The following is a 23,568-nucleotide window of genomic DNA, read 5'->3' on the forward strand; positions in this document are numbered from 1 at the left end:
TTGGCTCCAGCCACCTGCTGGCAGCCGGTCTCCCTTGGAACAGCATCAAACAGCCACACGAGCCTCAGATACGTTTAGAAACCCGTGCACTCTCTGTCAGCAGAGTGTGTAAATTTCTCACAGCAGAAGACGCGGACAGAGAGATGTGTAAGCATAATGTAAAGGTAAAGGTAAAGGGACCCCTGACCATTAGGTCCAGTCATGGGCGACTGCGGGGTTGGGGCGCTCATCTCGCTTTATTGGCTGAGGGAGCCTGCGTACAGCTTCTGGGTCATGTGGCCAGCATGACTAAGCCGCTTCTGGCGAACCAGAGCAGCACACGGAAACGCCGTTTATCTTCCCGCCGGAGCAGGACCTATTTATCTACTTGCACTTTAACGTGCTTTCAAACTGCTAGGTTGGCAGGAGCAGGGACCGAGCAATGGGAGCTCACCCCGTCGCGGGGATTCGAACCGCCAACCTTCTGATCGGCAAGTCCTAGGCTCTGTGGTTTAACCCACAACGCCACCCACGGAACAAAGGAAAACATGTCTGCTTCCCTTCGTGTCCAGCAAAACAGCAGTAACATAAAGGCTATATACAAACAGAAGTTCCTAGCAAGTGCTGGAAGTAAACAGGCATGTGACACACAAATGTCATGCCAGTACCCTTTTAAGGTGGAACGGAACTATATCCTAACAAGGACGGTGGTTCTGACTTGATATAAGGCAGCTTCATGGGTTTTTAAGGTTGACGTTTTCAACAGTTTGTGACTGCATGTGATAAAAGATGTGGACGAGACTTCCACATCATTCTACCAAGCACAGAGCATAGGAGCATAAGAAGACACTCTACTGAACCAGGAAGCCTGCAAGGAGGTCCTGGGAGCAACAGCACTTGCAAATCCCAACAACTATTTTTGCCTCCAACAGTGGAGGAAGGTTACACAGCCATCACAACCAGGAACCATCAAACACTTTGCCCTCCATGAATTTGTCTAATCCTCTTCTATAGCCACCCAATGCATTTCATTGGCGTTGGCTAACAAATTCAGCTGCAAAGGATTCAAGTGCTTTTATTATTTTCAAAAAGATGAAGCCAAAGCATATTAGACAAGGCTAACATACAGAATTAGTTCATTAGATAAATTAACAGGAAGGATTCGAAATCTGCGGGATCAGAGATTCTTAGAAGACTGGAGTAAATATTTGAACTATTTGAAAAGCAGCTGTAATAAACAGATTACGCTAGTAGGACTGCAAGAAGTTCTGTAAAGAGGACTATTTGAAATATTGCAAGGAAGACTATGAAGAGAACATTCGTTAATGATAATTAAAAGTAATAGAGAAATTAAGAAATGCAGAGCAAGTGCTAAAGAACGGAAAATCTTCAGAAGTTGTTGACGGAAGTCTAAAATATAAGAAGTTATGTATTGATTGTTGGAAATGGTATGTTAAAAAAGCTATTTCCTCCTTCCTCTCCATAAAGGCTTATAAGTTAGTAATCTTCCTCATTAACTTAATATTCCACATTTACTTTCTCCAGAATCTCCCAGATGGCATGCTTTTGCTAATAATAAACATGCCATAGTTAGCTCTTCACCTCTTTAAACCCTTGTGTTCCTGGACCAGTTTTAGGAAACTTGGAAACCATGGGCAAACACACACACAGCACGGCTCAAAATCTCTCTGGCCGTTCCTTGCTTTCTAGCTGCAGAGATGGCCATCTCACGTCTCTCTCCTGCATTTTCAAGGTTAACACTACAGGTCAATGCAAACATTATCGAGCAAGGTAAGCCAATGGTCTCTCCCACTATAAGGAAACTTCCTGTTATGTACTGAGTTGAATAGGATCCAAAATGCAGCAGCCTGATTGGTCCTAGAACAATAGAATTCAGAATGCAGTAGTCTGATTGGTCTTAGAATAGGATCCAGAATGCAGCAGTCTGATTGGTCCACAGGAGTCACCCAATCCGGCTCCAGGTGGAAGTGAATCCGCAACCTGATTGGCCTACAGGAGAATCCCAGAATGAGCCAATCACGTGGGGCCCATTGTGTAAATAATGTATATAAAGGAGACATTCTGGGGGAACTTCCATTCCTCTTCCATACTATGAGCTGAATAAAGAGCATGAAATCCACGCTCAACTCTATTTCACTGGCGACGAAGGTGGGATCCCACTGAGCTGACCGCCACACACAGCACCGCTCGACTGCGAGTATATTTCACTTCCTATGTTCCAGATACACAACCTGATTCAGACCACTCGATGTCTTCCCCGCTGCCCAGAGTACTTATGTCTCTGGCTGTTTATTAGATATGAAAAAAGCAACCATCACAAATGTTGATCTGTACTGTGGATCTTGAAAATACGGAAGAGCAGGCCTTGGAGCTTGCTTTGGCGCCCTACTCCCAAGCCTGACACACACCTGTTTCCGAGTTAATGCAAGACATTGGCTTTGTGTATCCTTTCTTACAGTTCCTCAAAAGCACACCTTGGCACAAGTCCTCTGGGTTTTGCCAGACAATAGCCACCAAAGCACCAGACACTCGATTCATTACTTATTAACCCCTGTGATCAAGAGAATGTGTCCTGGCAAACTATTTACTTTAGGGAGTAGTGGAATTTTCCCTTTTCTTCCTGCTAGGGGTGTGTGGAGTGGACTTGCATTCTAGTCCTTACTTTACTAGGGAAGAACTATAGGAAATAATCAGCTCTCGTGAATCTCCTGTCTTTATTTAAAGCATTTCAAATCCACCTTTCAGGACACACAAAGGAACTTCCAAGGAATTGTTTATCATGAAATACCTAAATGGTATTTTTTATTAAGTTTTCCAACTAATAAACACGTATTTAACAACACTACAGTGTCACAACTATTATAGGGAGCACATTATCAGAAAATGCATTCTGCTACTGACACAGCGCACCAGAATAAGATTTGAGATGATGGGGTTCTGCCATCTCTGTCTGAAGTTGGCAAACTGGAGGCAAGGGGACCATACCTCAGTAAATCTATTTTTGTCTTTCTCACCCCTTGCTTTTCTGAATCGCTTTGCTTTTCATTCAACGCCAACTGCCACATTCTAGTCTAGAGTATGGGCTACAAATAGATTCTCCAACCTCTTCCAGTTTTGTGAGATTTCCAGATGTGCTGCTACCAGGGGTTTCAGGAACAAGTCTTTTGAGATGTGTGACTTTGATTCTCTGTTCACTGAAAATTGACATTAAAATGTTTCTTTCATCTCTGTGAATAAAACCAGCTAACTTCTCAAATCTACTTGGATTAAGATGCTTTTAAATAAACACAATTGCTCTGGACGTCTTGTAAAGATTAACCAGGTTTTTTCCTGATGATTAAAATTTGACTCCTTTTATTAGTAGATTCTTCTTATCATCTCTGGGTTGTATCCAATACCAGGCCTACTAAGAGTAGACCAATTGAAGTTAATAGACATGACTTACACTCATAGTAGTATTAGTAAAGGTAAAGGGACCCCTGAACATTAGGTCCAGTCGTGGCTGACTCTGGGGTTGCGGCGCTCATCTCGCATCTTGAGGGAGCCGGCGTACAGCTTCCGGGTCATGTGGCCAGCATGACTAAGCCACTTCTGGCGAACCAGAGCAGCGCACGGAAACGCTGTTTACCTTCCCGGCGGAGTGGTACCTGTTTATCTACTTGCACTTTGTGCTTTCAAACTGCTAGGTTGGCAGGAGCTGGGACTGAGCAATGGGAGCTCACCCCATCGTGGGGATTCGAACCACCAACCTTCTGATCGGCAAGTCCTAGACGCTGTGATTTAACCCACAGCGCCACCCACGTCCCTTCATAGTAGTATTAGGAGTAGTAATAATCTATTATTTGTGCCCCAGCCACTCTGGGCGGCTTCCAGCATATATAAAAACATAGTTAATTTCAATGGGTCTACTCTCAGCAGAACTTTCAACCCCCAAATTTTATTATTCTGTTTTTATGTTTGTATTTTGCATACCACTTCAGAGATTTGAAACATTAAGCAGCTTAGAAATGCTTTTAACTAAATAAAATATGATTTGGTAGGATCACCAAGGGCCGAAGAACATTGCCTTGCTGGTTGAATCTTGCAGACTCTATTGGAAGGTAGGGGACTCCTCTTCACTGGAGGTTTTTAAGCAGAGGTTGGATGGTCATGTGCCATGGGTGCATTAGCTGAGATTCCTGTATTCCCGGGGTTGGACTAGATGACTCTCAGAGTCCCTTCCAACTCTACAATTCTATTTGGTGTTTGACAACTGCCCATCCCAATTATATATAAAGAAGATCTGACACAAAATCCTTGTGGGTATAGCATGAAATTGCAAATCTGTATACTTCATTGGTTGACTCAGGCTATGACCAGAGAGAAAAAGAGTGTGAGTTTTTCAAAGCTGTGGGTAGATTTTAGCCACAACAAAAACTTAGTGGCATTTTTAACTACTCAGATAATTTGGGTGCCCACCACTTAGCTGAAGATTTTGCCTTGAGGCTGCCCAAACTGGTTAACTCATTTCTTGGAAAAGTCACAAGACTGAAGATAACGAGAGACAACTGATTATTGTGAACTCTGTGGCTTGGAGCTACAGTTTTCGAATTTTCTTCCACAGAAACAGGTGGTTCTGTAAAGCATGCATTCCCATTTTAGACGAACCAAAGTTTACTGTGTTGTCCAAACCCTAAACTATGGTCAGTCTTATCAATGATTACTAAGAACAAGCCAGCGTCATAAACTATGGTTTGCAGGTGACTTGTTTTCAGTACTCATAGAACCGAGCAATGTTTGTTGAGCTTCAGACAACACAGCAAGATGCAGTTAATTAAAATAAAATAAAATGAATGTTTCAGCTTCTCAAATCTTCCTTGCAGGCACACTGGAGGAGGGACGTGTGAGCTCAAGGTTTGCGGCAGCGCATTACATCTGAGCAAGGTAAGAGCCTTATCACAGCCCACAGGGATTGGTTGTGCACAGTGGATCCCAATTGGTCTGTGGACCACAGGGGGTCTCCGTAAGCCACCCAGGGGGCCCGTGGCACATAACTGGCCACCGTCTGGGACATCCCATTTTGGGCTCCATGCTCTCACATGGGCACGGGACTCTTGCAAGAGCACGGCCCAGAAGTTGCGTGACTTGACTTTGCACTGGGACACGTTGAGGGGTACAGTGGCACCGTTCACGTAACAAAAACTACCACAGAGATATCAACATTTTTAAAAGCAGAGGATGCACGGCTTGGCTTTTGAACAGGGAGTCCGCAGTACTAATTGGGAGCCGCTGCGCTAGGTTGTACTGCATCCCTCCACTGATCAGTAACTATATACCTTTCTGTGCTGTCACCCTGTTTGTTGAATAGGTAAAGGTAAAGGGACCCCTGACCATTAGGTCCAGTTGCAGACAACTCTGGGATTGCGGCACTTATCTTGCTTTATTGGCCGAGGGAGCCGGCGTACAGCTTCTGGGTCATGTGGCCAGCAGGACTAAGCTGCTGCTGGCACACCAGAGCAGCGCACGGAAACACCGTTTACCTTCCTGCTGGAGTGGTACCTATTTATCTACTTGCACTTTGACGTGCTTTTGAACTGCTAGGTTGGCAGGAGTAGGGACCGAGCAACAGGAGCTCACCCCGTCATGGGGATTCGAACCGCCGACCTTCCGATCGGCAAGCCCTAGGCTCTCCCTAAAACCCATTGGGGGGGGGGAGTTTCCAGAGAATCTGATGGATGATATGTTTTTCTGCTATTTCCCAACTAACTTTAATTGGCTCCTTTTCTTTTCTTCTTGGTAGCTTAATTATATTTCATTGTCAATTGCTTGTCACTGTTTTCAGCAGCTGTATTTTTCTTTTCTTTTTTAAAGTCCATTTTCCAGGATTCCCTACTATGGTGTTGTTGACTAAAAAGGTAAAGGGACCCCTGACCATTAGGTCCAGTCGTGGCTGACTCTGGGGTTGCGGCACTCATCTCGCTTTACTGGCCGAGGGAGCCGGCATACAGCTTCTGGGTCATGTGGCCAGCATGACTAAGCCGCTTCTGGCAAACCAGAGCAGCGCATGGAAATGTCGTTTACCTTCCCGCAGGAGTGGTACCTATTTATCTACTTGCACTTTGACGTGCTTTCGAACTACTAGGTTGGGAGGAGCAGGGACCAAGCAACGGGAGCTCACCCCGGCACGGGGATTCGAACCGCCGAATTCCAGATTCCTTGGGTACGGCAGGGTCCCTCTCAGCTATGCCTACCTCATGGGGCTGTTGGCATTACTTTGTGTATGCATATCTGAGTTCCTTGGCAGAAGAGTTCGGTTGCCCGTACAGAGAATGAACAAATAAACCTTTGCCATATGAAAGGCACCTGCTAGAATCCATTCTAGGCAGCTCAGTTCCAAGCCAGGCAAGTGCAGACATGTGTAGGATTTCTTTTCCACCATCCATCATGTGCAGAAGGGCTTTAGAGAAGGGCGTTTGTTATTTTTAAAGCCAGCTTAACTTTAGGGAAGAATAATCAGCATTCTGAGGCTGCTTGGGAGTTATGCACCACTGGGCTTGTTTTGGAGCGCGCGCACGTACCGGATGCAAATGAGCCGGTGCCTATCTGCACACGCAAAACGGGATCCTTCCCCGCACCTTTTGCCCAGGACAGAATGCACCCCATTTTAAGTCTCCCCCGGCGCGAGCATGCAGCGCTTGCCTCTGCACCCCCCCAGGAGCCGTCCCTGCCCCAGCAAGGTGCTTTGCGATTCCTGCCACTCGCCCCCGCCATTAACTCTTCCCGTGCCCCTCTCCCTCCCTCTGATTCCTAGCAGGCGCCCTTCCAGCAGCCCCCCCCCCCCACCTTTTGCCTGGGCTTTGCTAATAGGATGCTGCAGCGTCACTGAGCTCTGCAGGTTCTCCCACCTTCGCGGGGCGCGCGTTCCATTTCCTTGCGAGCGTAGCCAATCGGCGCGCTGCGGGGGGAGCCCTGCCCTCCCCCTCATTGGCTGGCCGCCTCCCCTCCCCTCTTTCTCTCGCCCTTCTTCGCTCCTCAGGCGCCCTCTCCCCGCTCGCCCCGATTTGCATATTCATGAGGCGGGCGGGCGCGAGGGAGGGGCGGAAGCGGAAGCGTTGCGCGGAGACGGTTTCCGAGGAGCCGAGGGTATAAAGCGCCCGCCTGCGCCGCCCGCTTCGGAGCCCGCTGCCGCCTCCGCCGCTGCCCGGTCGCCGTGACAGAGCCCGACCCGCCCGCGACCCCGACCGGACAGGACCCGGCCCCAGCGGAGCAGCCCGGCGCAGCAAGCAGCCCGCCCCTGCGAGGGGGAGCAGCCGGGCCCCGGCAGAGCAGCGCGCTCCGGCAGGAGCAGGTACCGGCCGCGGAGGGGAGGGCCGCGGGGCGGGGGGGAGGCGCGCGGTCCACACGACCCTTCTGACCCGCGACCCTGACACGCATCGGCACGTCGGAACGGGGCGCCGGGAGGGGTAGGAGGTGTTTGGGAGGGAAAGATTGAGCAGGAGCGCGGTCCACAGGGCCCTTCTGACCCGCGACCCTGACACGCACCTGCACGTCGGAACGGGGCGCCGGGAGGGGTAGGAGGTGTTTGTGAGGGAGGGGGAAAGCAGGCGCAGCATCCATACAGCCCTTCTGACCCGCGACCCTGACACGCACCTGCACGTCGGAACGGGGCGCCGGGATGGGTAGGAGGTGTTTGTGAGGGAGGGGGAGAGCAGGCGCACCATCCATACAGCCCTTCTGACCCGCGACCCTGACACGCACCTGCACGTCGGAAAGGGACCCGGGAGGGGTAGGAGGTGTTTGTGCGGGAGGGAGGGAGACCACAGGGAGGGAGACATACAGCTCTTTTGACCCGCGACCCTGGCACGCACCTTCACGTCGGAACGGGCCGCCGGGAGGGGTAGAAGGTGTTTGTGAGGGAAAGATTGAGGAGGAGCGAGGTCCACACGGCCCTTCTAACCCGCGACCCTGACACGCATTGGCACGTCGGAATGGGGCGCCGGAAGGGGTAGGAGGTGTTTGTGAGGGAGGGAGAGCGCAGGTGCACCGCCCACACGGCCCTTCTGACCCACAACCCTGACACCCATCTGTGTATAGGGACAGGTGGTTTGGAGTGGGGGCTGGAGTATTTCCCCGAGGCAGGGAGGGCAATGGCACACCATCCACATGGCTCTTCTATCCCGCGTCCCTGACGCTCACCTGCATGTTGGAACAGACTGCCTGGGGTGGGGTGTTTCCTTGAGACGCACCATCCACACAACACTTTTGTCCCACGTCCCTGACACGCACCTGCACATCCGAGTGGTCCAGCTACAACAGTCTTCTGTGTTGTTTATCCCCCATAGCAGTCTGGCAGGTGGGCATAAGGTTTTACAGCTTTCCCTGCTGCTGAATGCCCCACCCTGAAACAGGTGGCATTTGGAGGTACAGTGCCTCTGCTCCTGGAGGTTTTACTCAGCTGTTGTAGGTAAAATTGCTAAAGAATACCAGAATATCAGGGGCAGAGTGATTCTGAACTTGTAGGTTCTATGCAGAGGTAATCTCCTGAGAACACATTTATTCAAATATGTGCTTGGCTACATTTTGAAAAAAATTAAGCAATCTTCAGGATTTGTTTACAATGTGTATTCTAGCCTTGCAAGTTGCCTTGTGTTGGTGGGGTTAGTGTGTTGCATCAGGGAGACCAGGGTTCAAATCCCCACTCAGCTGATGTATCTCACTCTGTAACTTTGGGTCAGTCACTGCCTTCCCAGCCTTTACCTACCTCACAGGGTTGCTGTGAGGATTAAATTGGGGAAAGGGATGCAACCTTGAGCTCTTTGGAGAAAAGGTGGGATATAAATGTAGTGCTAAAATCTTGCCCAGTATTTTGTTTTCGATCTTGGTCTGGTGCTTGTAGAAAATCCACAAGCAAGGCCTAAGAGCAACCAGCAGCAAAAAAAATCATATTCCCTTGGAATATGAAAACCATACAAGTAGGTCCTGGAATTTGGTGTGAAGACACATGAGGCCACCACCTTGGTTGAAGTTAACCAGGTTTGGGTTTAGTCCATGGGTAGGCAAACTAAGGCCCGGGGGCCAGATCCGGCCCAATTGCCTTCTAAATCTGGCCTGCGGATGGTCCGGCAATCATCATGTTTTTACATGATTAGAATGTGTGCTTTTATTTAAAATGCATCTCTGGGTTATTTATGGGGCCTGCCTGGTGTTTTTACATGAGCAGAATGTGTGCTTTTATTTCAAATGCATCTCTGGGTTAATCGTGGGGCCTGCCTGGTGTTTTTACATGAGCAGAATGTGTGCTTTTATTTCAAATGCATCTCTGGGTTAATTGTGGGACATAGGAATTCGTTCTTTTTCCCCCTCCAAAAAATAGTCCAGTCCCCCACAAGGTCTGAGGGACAGTGGACCGGCCCCCTGCTGAAAAAGTTTGCTGACCCCTGGTTAGTCACTGGATGGGAGACACCCTAAGAACCACATTTATGTCACCTTGGGAGGGAAAGTGGCCTGTAAACATAAGGAATAAAAAAAATGGGGGAGAAGAATTTTTTGGTGTCTTTTTTGGTGCCTTAATAGTGGCTGACAGCTCCATAACCCCGTGTGGATTTACCAGTCATTCCCTGCCACAAACTAGTTAATCTAAAGGCTGCCTGATTTGTGGTTTTCTAAAATATATATCTGTCAGACCAGCGGAGCAATTCAGGGAACCAAGCCCACATCAGGGTGGGCTTAGGGATCAGAACTCCTTGAGAAGGAGAGTGGTGGAGGAAGGGACCCAAAAGGAAACACACAAAGGAGTGTCTTAGGGGATTTGCCTTGAAAGAGGATTTCATGGCTGGGGAGGGGGCATTCTTACAGAAAGGTGTGTGTATTTGAGTAGGGTGGGTGTGTGCCTCTGGGCGCCGGGGTGGGAGTTGGAGGAATGCAGAGGCTGTTGTGTGCCTTTGCTGAGTTACAGATCTTGTTGTGGCTGCAGAAACCGATACAGGAGGGACATGTTTTGTTGCAGTTGGGGCAGACGAAGGCGTCTGGTTGTGCTGCTGCAGATGCACCACGGCGTTCCTTCTTTCTGCGCTCCTCCCAGCGGTCATTCCTCCTCTGGCCACTGCTGTGGTTGCACAGCCTGACTCTCTGCCTCCAGGCACTGAGGTTGTCTGTAAGAGATTCCCACACAGCGGAGTTGATGTTGCCAACCTTTGTGTTTGGAGGCATCTTTGTAACACAGAGTTGGTCTGCCAACACAGGGCAGAGGAAGCCTGGAGTGTGTACATTGACTTGGAAGTGAAAGATACAAGTAGGGGGTTGGACTAGATGACCCTCGGGGCCCTTTCCAGGTCTGCAATTCTTTGAACAGCAGATTCAAGAGAGGGACCCTAGCAAATGGGGTTCAGAAGAAGAAAGGCTGGGGTGTTGTTGGAGAGGGGTTGAGTTTGAGAGGCAGGGTTTTGGGACAAGGGAGAGAATTGGGTTTGGTGGGTGATGCAAGAAGACAGCCTGTGGAAAAGAGGGAAGACACATTTTTTGAACTATTCTTTAGATGTTTTTCAGGGAGTTCAATTGAGCAGAATCCCAGCGGGCGAGTGAGAAATAACTGCAGAAGCAAATAGTTTGTTGCGTGTCCAAGTGTGTTGGTTGATGGGAGGAGATAACTGGGGGTAGGTGGAGATCATAAGGCTGTCTGATAAGGTAAGAGAAGAGGAGAAGAGATCACATGTTGGGATCTGTGTGTGGTGCATGGAAGGGGTGAGAAAACCGACCCTAGAAAAACCAGGTGCTGAAGGGGCTGTAAGAGAACGAGAGAGAGAGAGAGAGAGAGAGAGAGAGAGAGAGAGAGAGGCGATTCTTATCTCTGCAAGGTCAGGTTGAAGAGGCAGGATGAGTTAAGTGTGAGCAAAGGTCTTGGGGTTTGAGGCAAGGAGTTTCTTTCTAAAGCAGGATGTGCAACAGGGAGAAAAGGGAAGAAGCGAGAAGTAAATAAATGTGTCGATCCTGGAAAGGAGAGTGAAATGAGGGAGGAACTTTGCTCCTTGTAGTGCTTGAGTCGGCAACTGTCAGAACAAACTTTGAGGGCAGAATACAGGGTGGGAAAGAATCACAGGGAAGGTTGCAGTGACTTTTGGCAAAGGGGGAAGGGTTTGGGATGCAAGAACAAGAGGGGTGCAAAAGCCAGAGAAGTGGAAGGGGAGAAAAGTGTCACAGGTAAAGAACTGCTGGTGTGCGGAGTGTCCTGTAGGTGACCAAACAGGGTGATTATAGGAGCAGGTAGCAAAGCATGAGAGAGGTATTTTTTGCCATCCTGAGAGGCATCTGTGTCCAGGGCGGCTGTCTACCAGCTCCACCTGGTACGCAGGCTGAGACCCTACCTGCCCGCATACTGTCTCAACAGAGTGATGCATGCTCTGGTTATCTCTCGCTTGGACTACTGCAATGCGCTCTACATGGGGCTACCTTTGAAGGTGACCCGGAAACTGCAATTAATCCAGAATGCGGCAGCTAGACTGGTGACTGGGAGTGGCTGCCGGTACCACATAACACTGGTCCCGAGAGATCTGCATTGGCTCCCAGTATGTTTCCGATCACAATTCAAAGTGTTGGGTGCTGACCTTTAAAGCCCTAAACGGCCTCGGTCCTGTATACCTGAAGGAGTGTCTCCACCCCCATCGTTCTACCTGGACACTGAGGTCCAGCGCCGAGGGCCTTCTGGCGGTTCCCTCCCTGCGAGAAGTGAGGTTACAGGGAACCAGACAGAGGGCCTTCTCGGTAGTGGCACCCACCCTGTGGAACACCCTCCCTTCAGATGTGAAGGAAATAAGCAGCTATCATATCTTTAAAAGACATCTGAAGGCAGCCCTGTTCAGGGACGTTTTTAATATTTAATGCTGCATTGTTTTTAACACTCGATTGGGAGCCGCCCAGAGTGGCTGGGGAAACTCAGCCAGATGGGCGGGGTATGAATAATAAATTATTATTATTATATCTACTGGGGGAGTCTTGGAGGGCAGCTTTTGGTATGCATTAGCTTTATGTGGAGACGTGGCTTGTGGGTCATTAAATCATAGAATTGTAGAGTTGGGAGGGACCATGCGGTTCATCTAGTTCAACCCCCTGCAATGCAAGAATCCTTTGCCCAACGTGGGGCTCAAACCCGCAACCCTGAGATTAAGTGTCTCATTATTTGCCAACTGAGCTGTTCCAGATGTAGCCTAGCGGGTCAGCCCCATCGTATCTGTTGCACCCAGAATGTGCATTGGGTTTTCCCTTTCAGTGTTGGGGACCTTCCCTGCGTGACAAAATTTTGTTGTGGTTGGGCAGGTCTGGTAGGAGGGAGCAGCAGTTTAAACTGGGTGTCATCTATAAACCCAGCAATCAATCCTGTTTTGTGTCACTTTGCCTGTAATGCAAATGGTCAATTCATTTTGCTGATCAGGTAAAGTGCTTCAGTTTGCATATTTGTGGTTTGAACCCAACAGGGGTGAAATTCTTTGCCCCCGTATTATAAATATGCAGCAGTAGCCTGTGTAAAGTTGATGTTACAGATGCAAACACAGTTAACTGCATAGGATTTCTGAAAACAGGCATTCCAGACCTAAAAATACAAAAGTAATTTGTGTGTGTGTGTCAAAGATCTCTCAGATATTGTTTGGAATGTTGTACCCGAAGCCACATGAAATATATTGAGTTATTTAGGCATGGCTGAAGTGTATTTAAAGAGAAATTTCTTCTCCGTGTTGAGGGGGGAAAGGCATGGTTGACCTTGAGGCTGCTCCTGGAAAAATGCAATTTGTTTTCTTGATAACTATCTCCACAGTCCATAACGCTTTAACTGCATGTTATCCTTACATCAGATCCTTCACCCGTTATTTTCGTTGGTGTTGTCAGTGATTCCAGCTTTAGAGGAACTAAAAGGAGCGAATCTGGTGGTGCACGTGGATTGAGAGGCTGATTAGCTAGCTTGCCTGTTAAGAGAAGGAGGAGGATCTGCAAAGAAGCTCAGCAGCAATGCTTGGCTCTTGTGCGTACTGTGTTGACTGATACCCAAACTGAGGGTTTGGTCTACAAAGGTATGTGGACGCCCACTTGCAAACTGCCCGTTACCTAGAGTTGTAGTGCTAATGGCATTATCCCTTTACTGCCATTTAACTTCTGAAAATGTATACATTTAAAATGGCTTGCACGGCACTCTACTCTGGCATAATTATCTGTCTGATTATGATCTATATCGCATTGCACTGCCTGGCTTAAGCACTGCTGGTAACATTTGCTGAAAATCAGCCGCATCTTCTGCTGCTTGCTTTCGGCGCAAGTGGGCGGATATTGGCTTGGCTTTGAAACAGAAGGGTGAGTGTATCTCTAAACAGTCTGATAACTGGGAGGCGGGGGAGATTCGTAAGCTGTCATACTTGCTTCACAGCATTCGGTTAGTGTGTTTATATGTGCACTCTGCTCTGCCGGGTACATATTATTCTGCCCACAGTTGCTTCATAGAGCAAGATAGCCTTGCTGGCGAGAACTGTAACAAAATCGCCAGCCTTTGGTCCGTGCTTTTTCGAGTGAGGCTGCACCATTGGGGTACTATGCCTTTAAATGAATAGCTCATTTGTAATGAACACTTCAGAACCAATCTTCCTTAAGGAAAGGGCTCGGAACTCCAAAGGGAAAATTGTACAGTTTATGGTCTCTGAGCAATCTTGTTCTTTACAACAAAGAGTGAAGTATCTCGAGCTTCATTTATGTTATTCAGGGCTACTTTTTACTGGGGCCGCTGCCAAAAAGATGACAAACGCTGATGCCGAAATGCAGGCACTTAAAGGTAGCAGCAGCAGCAGCTGTTGTCTTGGAAATAAACATTAGGCTGGGGCTTTCAGGAGCACAGTTTTCATTTAGTGGGCATTGGTTGTTTTTCTCAAGCAGTCGTTCCAGGGACATGGCTTGAGAGAGGCTCCGGCAGTCGGGGAAAAGACTGATAAGTCAGGCAGGGATGCAAATACATAGATGCTTTGGTTTACACGTTCAGAAAAATGAGACAGAATTCTGAGATGATAGAATACATGGTACGATTTGAGATCGCCAGGGATGAGGGATCGGTTTTGAATGCTGCAGCACATTAACAAAATATAAAAATCTGGGAGCAACTGGGGATAATTTCTCTGTTATCTGCATGCTAGTTTTCTACTTAAGGGAGCTTTTATGTGCAATATTGCTTAAAAATGGGGTTTGCATGCACACCCCCGCACTTGCATCCTGAAGTGGTACATTCCAACTCACAAATTTACCATCTCATTCTGCTGCAAGTGTTGGCCGGGTCTGACACTGTCAGGTCACTGGTCTCTCTAGCCCCCTTTTAACAGCTGGCTGTCGGCATGCCTCTTCAATCTTGGGCCGGGGTCTTCCCCCCCCCCACTTTGCTACCTGAGATTCTTTCGCTGGGGATGTCAGTGACTGAATCTGAAATCTTATGCAATTTAGGGCGTTAGTTCTGCCGCGACGGGCACACTCCAAATATTGCATTTGCACTCAGCATTTCTTTCAGAGAGTTCATCTGGCATTGTAGCTTAATATAATATTGCCCCAGCTGTACAACTCCCTTCTTGCAAACTCAGGGGAAGGTTACATCATAGTTTTTCAGCTGTTGCTTGCACAGTGAAGGAGCCTGAAACCAGGCATAAACCTAGCTTATATAGACGGCTGTTGTTGTGCATGCTTCACAATTCAGACTACTTATTCAAGCAGAAGAGGCAGCAGGAACGAATAATCCTGTGTTTCTGCAAGTGTTTTTACTTGGCTTTGTTCACCACGTGGCTCTTTCACCGTGTTGTTCGCTTTCTGATTTGAGTGCATTGTGCTTGGATTTATTCATACGTCAGGCTTCAAGAAGATTGCGGAGGTTTAGCACTTTTTTCTGTTTTTAGCTGATTTATTACGGAGCCTCCATTTTTATATAATTTCAGAGGGTAACTTACCACAGCTCGGCCCTTTACAGGGTAGTTCAGGGACTGTTCCTTAAAAATGCAGATTTCACCAACTCTCTGAGACAAATGGGTCTACGGGTGAATTACTTTCTCTCCCTGCCTAATTAGCTTTGGCTTTAGAACATAAAATGATGCAAAGCTAGAGTGGTGAGTATTCATAGTTTGAACCATCCCGTGTGAAGGGAGCAAGGTGAAGAGTTTATAGCAGCTTCTAGAGTTCATGTTCACTTTCCAAGGATTTGGGGCTATGATTACCAGCGAAGAGTACTTAAAGATCTCTTTATGGAGACTACTTTAACGTAAGCTCTGCGAGGAATTTTGCAAATGCCAGGATAGAAGCTTAAGTTGTTAAAGCCCAATGTAGTTGGAGAAGCTGGCACTATTTATACCTCATATATGCTCGGCCTCCCTTTTAAATTAAGCAGTTCCCCTTTTGCATATTAAGATACTCAGATGCTTAGCCAAGCTCCCTTTTTTCAGCAGACCTGTCTTGCAGAGTGATCCTTCTTGACTTCTTACACCCTGCATTCCATCCACTTGGCTGGCTGAAGGACTGAAGTTCACCCCAAGGTCTGGGGCCATTGCCAAGGTCTTGGAAAAAAGATGTTTGTTTATCCTAGGAGAAGATGTCATTGGCTTGGCAGCTCACAGGCATCACCCTGCCAAGCTTGATTGTGGACTTTGATTGACTGCATAACATGGCCTTCTTTGTGCTTTTACTGGCCCCGTGCTTGGCTTTTAAACTTGCAGATGGAAACAGGGGAAAAAGCATCTCATGTAGCTAATCTTCATTTGCCCTAAACCTAGCCAGCTTCTGATGTGTGGCATTGTGTGAACAATCTACTAGATGGTGATCACAATGGTGTATTTGACCAGTCTTGTTTCTGCTACTCGGCATAACTGCAACTCTAATGCAAGAGTTTGAATCATGTGTCCATGCTTGACACTACCAGTTGTCAGCATGCGGAAGAGCCATAGCTTATGCTCTGCATGCAAAAGGTCCCAAGTTCACTCCCTGGTGCCTCCTTGTATGGCTGGACTCCTGCCTGAACTGCTGGGCTGAACTGCCTGGTCTCCTGGAGGGCTGCTGCCAGTCCATGTTGACAATATCAATCTATATGGACCAATGATCTGACTTGGTGTAATGCAGGGTTTTTGTTTTGTTTCTCCTACGGCGTGCTCTCTGTATACCCATTGGGTGTGATCCTGTATTGCACCAGCAGGTGTCTGCTTCTGCAAAGGGACTTCTTCAAAACCTACGCCCCCTCTGGCCTCCTAGTTCTGCTCCAAAGTCTAGCAGAACTTTTGGAGCACGGGGACTGGAGGGGGAAGAAGAGGGACCGAAAGCCTCATTGCATATGTAGGTTTCCGTTTCACAAGCAAATAGACATAGCCGGCTATTGCCTATTATTTTTATTTCTCACTTGGGCTGGATCTACACTGATGAAAAAAGTTATATAGCTCTCAATGCAATTTCCCATTGCTGACGGGTCACTACTCTGCAGCGCCCTCTGGTGTCACATTCTTATAAGGTATTTTTAACGTTATAGCCAACCAGTGTAGACCCGCCCTTCGTCAACCATTGTTCCCTCCTGTATTTCAGGTTTAATGTCTCTCCTCCATCTGCTTCATGTAGGCTTTCATTTGTATAATATCCTGGCTCAACAATCCAGGTTCCTTGTCTAAAGTGCCACAATACCTGTATTTGCTGCTACAGACTGCCGTGGCTACAGTTCTTTAAAGTACAGTGAGTTAAGTTATACTGAAACTAGCTATTAACTTTGACAGCTCACAAAACGCTAATTTTGCATGCAAGTATGGTTAGAATCTCTGACATGCTGTAATCAAGCCTGGATCTTGGACAAGTGTTATTTATATGGCGCATATATCAAATACCTGGTTTTAACCAACACTTTGTGTTTAGATATGCTATATCAGACACACACTAAAAAGCTAACATTTGAAGAAGCCCTTGGTAGTGCAATGTTCAATAATTTTAAAATACATTTTAATGACTTTTAAAAGAATTCAATGTATGTATGTATCTCTTTTTGTTGCTATTTTTTTTTAAAAAAAAAACCCCGAATGTGGTATTTCACTATAACAATTGTAAACAGTTAACAATTACAATTTTTAATCTACGGTATTTTATATGAATGCGTTCCAAATTTCATTATGCTTGTCCATTCAAAGTCGTCTCTATAAGCAATCCACTAGTAAGGTCTTCAACACATTGAATAAACAGAATTGTATATTTATCTTTCCAATGCAGCAATACCAGTCTTTTGGCCAGATTAAGGGTACAGAGAATCCATTGTCCATTTCTCAAATTCCATGTAGTAGGTGTATGGTTCAAAAGAATATTGTCCTATGAAAAAATTAGCCTTTTTCACACAGTTATTCTTACATTAATCCACTATTTTCTCCCAAAACTTAGTAAGTGTAAGGCATTGTTAGAAACAGGTGTTTTAAAGAAGCATTATGCTTATTACATCTCCAACAAGATGCTGTTTTAGACAGTTCTTTTCTATGTAAACATAGTGTCCAATAAATTCTAAATATTATTTTCTGTTGTATAACTCAGGTCCACTGACAGCCTTGCTGTCCAGGCAACATAGGAACCTCCAATTCTTTATTCCATTCATTTCTTAACATCTGCATCTCAAATTGATTTATTGATAACAATTATAAACAAAAGGTAATCACTTTTTTTTTTTTTAGTTTTAAAGTATTTAGCCACTTGTTCTAGTATCTCAAGCATCTCAGAAACTGAAAATGCTGCTGGCCCAAACAAAGTTGTTAATAGAATGTTGTAGCTGCAAATATTGCCATTGGGTTACACCCAATAGCTGATATTTATCTCTTAATGTCACGTGTGTTAAAAATTCATCTTTCGATTTAACAATAATTTCATGTATGTCTGCATATATGAACTGGGAAATATTTCAAATTTCTTAGGTGCATGTTACACACCTTCCAGCCACCCGCAATTTCTTGTGGTTTGGCAGCACTTGCCCTTGTTCTGGGCCTAAATTCAGGCAAATCAATAGACAAAAGGGGTCACAGGGAGGCTTCATTGATCTGTGATGTCTTTTGAAGAGCACAAGGGAAGGCTCAAAGTGGGGAAGCAAATGCGTAGAAAAAGTTTAGAGTTCTTCTCTTGCATGCATGTTCGTTTTGAATGCATAGAGAGCTGCCGTCAAAGCATTTCATCCTTTGCCTGCAGTCCCTCCCAGCAGAAGCCCTGCATAAATCTGATGTCGATCGCTTGGCTGTTCCCTGAAAGCTGCTTCCATTAACATTATGATGTCATGGAACTTTAGAATCCTAATGTTTTCTGTTACGGGAGTCATCAGAAGCTAAAAGCATCCCTGCTCAAACTTCAGGCAGGCCATCGTGGGTAGGGCTCTTTGGGATGGGGATGGTAATTGTTCTGGCAAACACAGTTCCATTCTGCTAGTTCGTCAACCTGACTCTTGGTTGCACTATAGAGATGGGCTGTTGTGGAAGGAAGCGGATCTTTCCTGCCACAATAAGCTAACCTGCTGCAAGGTTCTGATCACTGAAACTTTTCAAGCCAGGGGGCAGTTTGCCCAGCCCTGCCCTGTTTCAGTTCAATCACAGCTGCAGTGTGTAGCCTCATCTTTTGGAAGCTGTCAGATGTATTTTGCAAGCCAGGCTGATTAGATTGGAGCTGGCCTAATTGCATTCCCCTTGGATCACTTGTCTCCTTGCATATACTCCTGCCCACATCATATGCTACAAGGCTTCACATATTTGAAATTCCATCTTGCTTCTTCAAGAAAATCCAGGGAGTAAACAAGATGTTACATTCAGTCCTGGCCGGTCGGCCAGGATCACCATTCCAGAAAATGTTCCGACGACAACATCCCACATCCCCTGACACATAGATTAGTGCTATGCAGGCAGCAGTGTTAAAAACTCAAATATATAAGCTAGGTGCCCAATAGCTCCTTAAACCAAGGTTTCAGTCGCCAAAATGGAATGTCTTGTTGACATTTTTGGGCAAGACGCGTTATTTTTTCAAATGATGGACTGACAGATTGATTCTCAGTTAAACGTCTGGCTAGTTCGGATGACAACCCTGAGCTAGGTTAAGAGCTTGGAGAAGTGAAAGAAGAAAAGTCACTTGATCCAAGGACAGTTCACACATATGCCTGTGCCAACCCCCCTTTTTTTTTGTTAATGGTGACTGCTCCTGCTCAGGCTGCGCAGAAAAAGCAGTTTGGTTCCAGAAATCCATTCCGAAGGTGCAGATAAAATGTAACTGAGAGAATTCTACAGGATGTGGTTGGTACTGGTGTGTGAAAACAGCCGGGGTATGATCCCCAGGTGTGCACCTCTAGATGGTGGAGATGTCAGGCGCCATCCTGGAACCCAGACATCTTCACTTGGTTGCAAGTGGTCGAACGCCAGGTGCAAAATGCGCCTGGCGCCTGGCTAATTTCAAACACTGGAGTCAGCCACTGGTGGGTATATTTTTTGTGATATCTTTGTGGTGTTTCTATAGCAGTTTAGATTTGAGCATCAGTCTAATATCATATTTCTAGGGACGCGGGTGGCACTGTGGTCCAAACCAGCAGTTCAAAAGCACATCAAGTGCAAGTAGATAAATAGGTACCGCTCCGGAGGGAAGGTATACGGCGTTTCCGTGCGCTGCTCTGATTTGCCAGACGCGGCTTAGTCATCCTGGCCACATGACCCGGAAGCTGTCTGTGGACAAACGCCTGCTCCCTCGGCCTATAGAGCGAGATGAGCACTCAACCCCAGAGTCGTCCACTACTGGACCTGTCAGGGGTACCGTTACCTAATCGTATTTACAGGTGTGAGGAATTCTGCAGTGAAGTATTAAAGCTTCAGCAAGTAAAGCATGGCAAATAATTTTGGAAAGTGTGGAGCTTGGTTGTACTAATTCTCCAGCTAACCAGCTGGTGTAGCTTTTTTAAAATAGCATAGTAATGGCACAAACACTTCTTAATTGCTGGGGAAGATTTCAAATGAGTTCCAAACTAGACGTGACTTCAAAGTTGTGTTAGGTGTGTCAGTTTTTGTTTTGTTTTTTAATGCAAATAGAAGGCACAAAATATGTTGGTCTTTTGGATCTCAGCATGCCTCTGAAAGTGACACGTTCTTTGGAAATAATTCCCACACTGAAATCTAGTTTGACCTTTACAGTTACCACAAAGCCAGAATATGTGGAATTTGCATAATTGGTAGAATGTTAGCAACAGGGAGTTTTCATGAAAATCGCCTGTTGTGAACCCCATTTTTCAAATGGTTGGTAACACACTATTGTGCAAGTTATTCCTAATGGCCCGGTCCTATAATCCCCATTGGAAATAACTTTAATAGAACACAAATTGCTTTCTGAAAATAAGCAAAGATTCATCTTTATAAGGGTTATCTATAGGAACTGGTTTTGTTAAAGGAAATTTATCAATAAGCTGTTGCCACTTTGGTCCCAGCCAATACAGTGGTACCTCGGTTTAAGAACAGCCCTGTTTACAAACTACAGTCATACCTCATGTTACGTCTGCTTCATGTTACGTTCTTTCAGGTTACGTCCCGCGGCGACCCAGAAGTACCGGAAAGGGTTACTTCTGGGTTTCGCTGCATGCGCAGAAGCACAATATGACGTCACGTGCACGCGCAGAAGCGGCGAATCGCAACCCGCGCGTGCACAGATGTGCCGCTGTGGGTTGCGTTCTTTTCATGTTGTGAACAGGCCTCCAGAATGGATCCCATTCACAACCAGAGGTACCACTGTTTTCGATTTACGAACTCCACAAAACCGGAAGTAGTGTCCCGGTTTGCGAACTTTACCTCGGTCTCAGAATGGAAACCGAATGGTGGAAGGGCACCGGCGGCAGGAGGCCTCATTAGGGAAAGCGCACCTCGGTTTAAGAACGGTTTTGGTTTAAGAACGGACTTCCGGAACGGATTAAGTTCGTAAACCGAGGTACCACTGTAAATGTGTACTGTTGTGCCAAGTTGGTCTAATCTATTGACTCCTCCATGTTATAACTATCCACCTGTGGAAGGTCTAGCTTGTGTGAGAAAGATTAAAATCTAGCTCTTCCCTTTGGTATGCTAGTCTTCTGCATGCGGGGAGATGCTTTTCTAGGTGGAAGAAAATTCACAGCATGCTGTTTCCCCACCTCAATTTCCCATAATATACCGGTAGGTCTCAGATTTGGGGAGGAAACCTTGTAAAGCAATGATGATTAGCTTTTCACGTACTGATGCTAATTAAAACCTTAATGTCAACAGTGTGCTTGGCACCGCTCAGAACTTAAGTGGCGGGGCCTCTGCCAAGAGGAATTGTGGTGTACAATCAGGCAAGCTACCTTGTTCCATAATTTGCACTAATTCTAATCTTAGATCATATTCTTTGGAGACGATCGGGCTCTCTGGTGATTGAAACTTCTAGTCAACAAGCCTCAGCGGTTAAACCATTGAACACAATCCAGCAATTCTGGATGCTGTGAAGCCAGCATTTGCTTTTGGGGGGGAACCCGAGCGATCTCTGTCGAAATTGAGGGTGTACTGCACTTATCCTCAGGTTATGGCTTCTGGATTTAGTTGCAATTTAAATCCTTGCATGGTTATGTCATTGTAGTTGCTTGCTTTGTAATTAGCATGCGATAATGACTTACCTGGAGGCTTATAAACTTACATACTATTATGTATGCTTAAAGGCCTGCAGACCAAAAAAAAAAAAAATGTTTAATTATTCCAAATTGGAACTTGAGCTTTCCTCACACCTTCAAGCGCTAGTTATGTGCATTTCTCCCCAGGTTGCCTTCCCCACTCAGGCTGCTTCCTCTGGCCTGATCTTTTGCCCTAACTACTGTGTAATGTTCTCTGTTGCAAATATAATTTTCCTGGGCTTCCTGCTGTCTTCTATGCTCCTTGATTTGCCCCTCTGTGGTCAGAGTACTGTTACTCCCTCGGATGTGAAGGTAACATGGCCGATCATGATTGATAGATGCCTCGCTCTCATTGCCGGAGTAGATTTAAGGCAGTTTTGTATTTAAACACTTAGCTGGTAGTCCTAGGTGACATGGAAGTCCATGCGGTTGAGTATAGCTGGAGAAAGGCCTTCATTGCACCCAGGAGCAGCATGCAATTGTCAATAATAATAATAATAATAATAATGATAATAATAAATAATGTTCCCACTTGACCTTTGGGGAATTTTCTGAGCAAGAGCAGCTCATGCCCTGAAGATTGCCAGCTGACACTGTCAGCAAATGGATATTAAGCGTTCCATTACTGACAGCTAAAAGCATGTTAGAGATCTATGCTCTGGGCTGGTTCTCAAGGTTTAAAAATGGGATATGGGGGAGGAAGACCAATTTAATGAGGTTGGTGTAGAAGTAATGTTTTAAAACTCCAAATGCAGGATGTTCAATTCCCTAGCTACCTAGAGAATGTGAGGAAGAAAAGACACACAGTTTGAAGCCTCAAAGTGCTTGCGCTAGCCAGAGGCTTCTGAACGTAAATTTGGCTTGCACATTTCAGATATTGGGATCCACAAATTTGTTTCATCATGGAAGGTGTCCTTCCCTGTGTGGTGAACATGATGACTCCCTTGCTCCCTGCCTCAAATAGAGAATCCTCAGAACCTCATCTCACACTGCACTTCGGGATAGTAGCTGCAAATGTGCCTCCAAAGTTCAGTGTGAACTCCAAGAAGGACCCTTCCCCATTTCCCTGAGTCCTGGTATCCAGATCATCTTTTGTGTAGTTTGATGGCAACCTCCATGTACTCATGGTTGTAGCATTAAAGTATTAAAAGTTTCTTTGACGTGGTGATCAATATCAAGTTGTACTGATCTTTCAGTAGGGGTGAGAAGTGGAGTTTTTCGCTGGAGTCTCCATTAACTTGTCTGCCTTTGTTTAAAGGGGAACAGTAATGTTTTTGTAGCCGAATATGACACTCGTGTTTTGCTGACCCTGCATATTTTTCTTCTTCAGCTGGCGAGCCTTCTGTTGCACGCACTGCTGGCTCATTAAACAAAAAGCAAAAAAGCCCAGTGACTTCAAAACAAGTCCATTATCAAGTGCCAAATAACTGGAGGGGAGGGGCGAATTTAAAGACAAACCTCATGAAGATGGTCTGTGCACTTAATTTCTCCCATTCTTGCCTTTGGTGTTATCTGATCGCTCTGCCCTGGCCAGCTTCCAGTATGCTGTGGTTCAGTCACTCGGTGCCGTGTTCCAGAACTGTGAAGCTGACCACCCTGGCAGTTAATTTCCTGAAAACTCTGATCTTTTTTGCAGTAGTGTGTTTTTCTCACAGAACCTGAATTCACTGCTGTAGAAAATGCTCCTCTAATACCCAATAGAAATTTGACATTAAATGATGTTGAGGCAGGAGCTGGGAGCAGATGTGTAAAATAAATTCCAGTACTAGCTTTGCATTAGCATCTTCCATTTTTTGTTGGGACACATGCATCAAGTTAAGAAAAGACAAGTGGCACAGCGTCTAACTTCAAAGCTGTCGCTGGCCGCAGTGCTCTGTGAATGAGGATGGGGCATCTTTTTACCCCCGCATCTATATAGTGGTACCTCTGGATGCAAATGGGATCCGTTCCGG

The 23,568-nt window shown here is 46.3% G+C and overlaps 1 protein-coding gene across 6 annotated transcripts in view; it reads left to right on the forward strand.

The window, feature by feature from the left end:
- SLC45A4 (solute carrier family 45 member 4) overlaps nucleotides 1-23,568 on the forward strand; it is a 105,060-nt gene that overhangs the window by 15,633 nt on the left and 65,859 nt on the right. For 2 of the 6 annotated variants that reach the window (XM_081918789.1, XM_081918792.1), the window contains exon 2: nucleotides 4,863-4,923. The gene's annotated coding sequence lies outside the window, so the exon portion shown is untranslated. Of the gene's footprint in view, nucleotides 1-4,862; nucleotides 4,924-7,207; nucleotides 7,328-13,015; nucleotides 13,038-23,568 lie in introns of those variants that run through there. The other 4 variants (XM_081918788.1, XM_081918791.1, XM_081918790.1 and 1 more) reach the window with 3 other exon arrangements.

This window comes from Podarcis melisellensis (assembly GCF_964234715.1).
Source record: "Podarcis melisellensis genome assembly, chromosome: 7".
Taxonomy (NCBI): Eukaryota; Metazoa; Chordata; class Lepidosauria; order Squamata; family Lacertidae; genus Podarcis; species Podarcis melisellensis.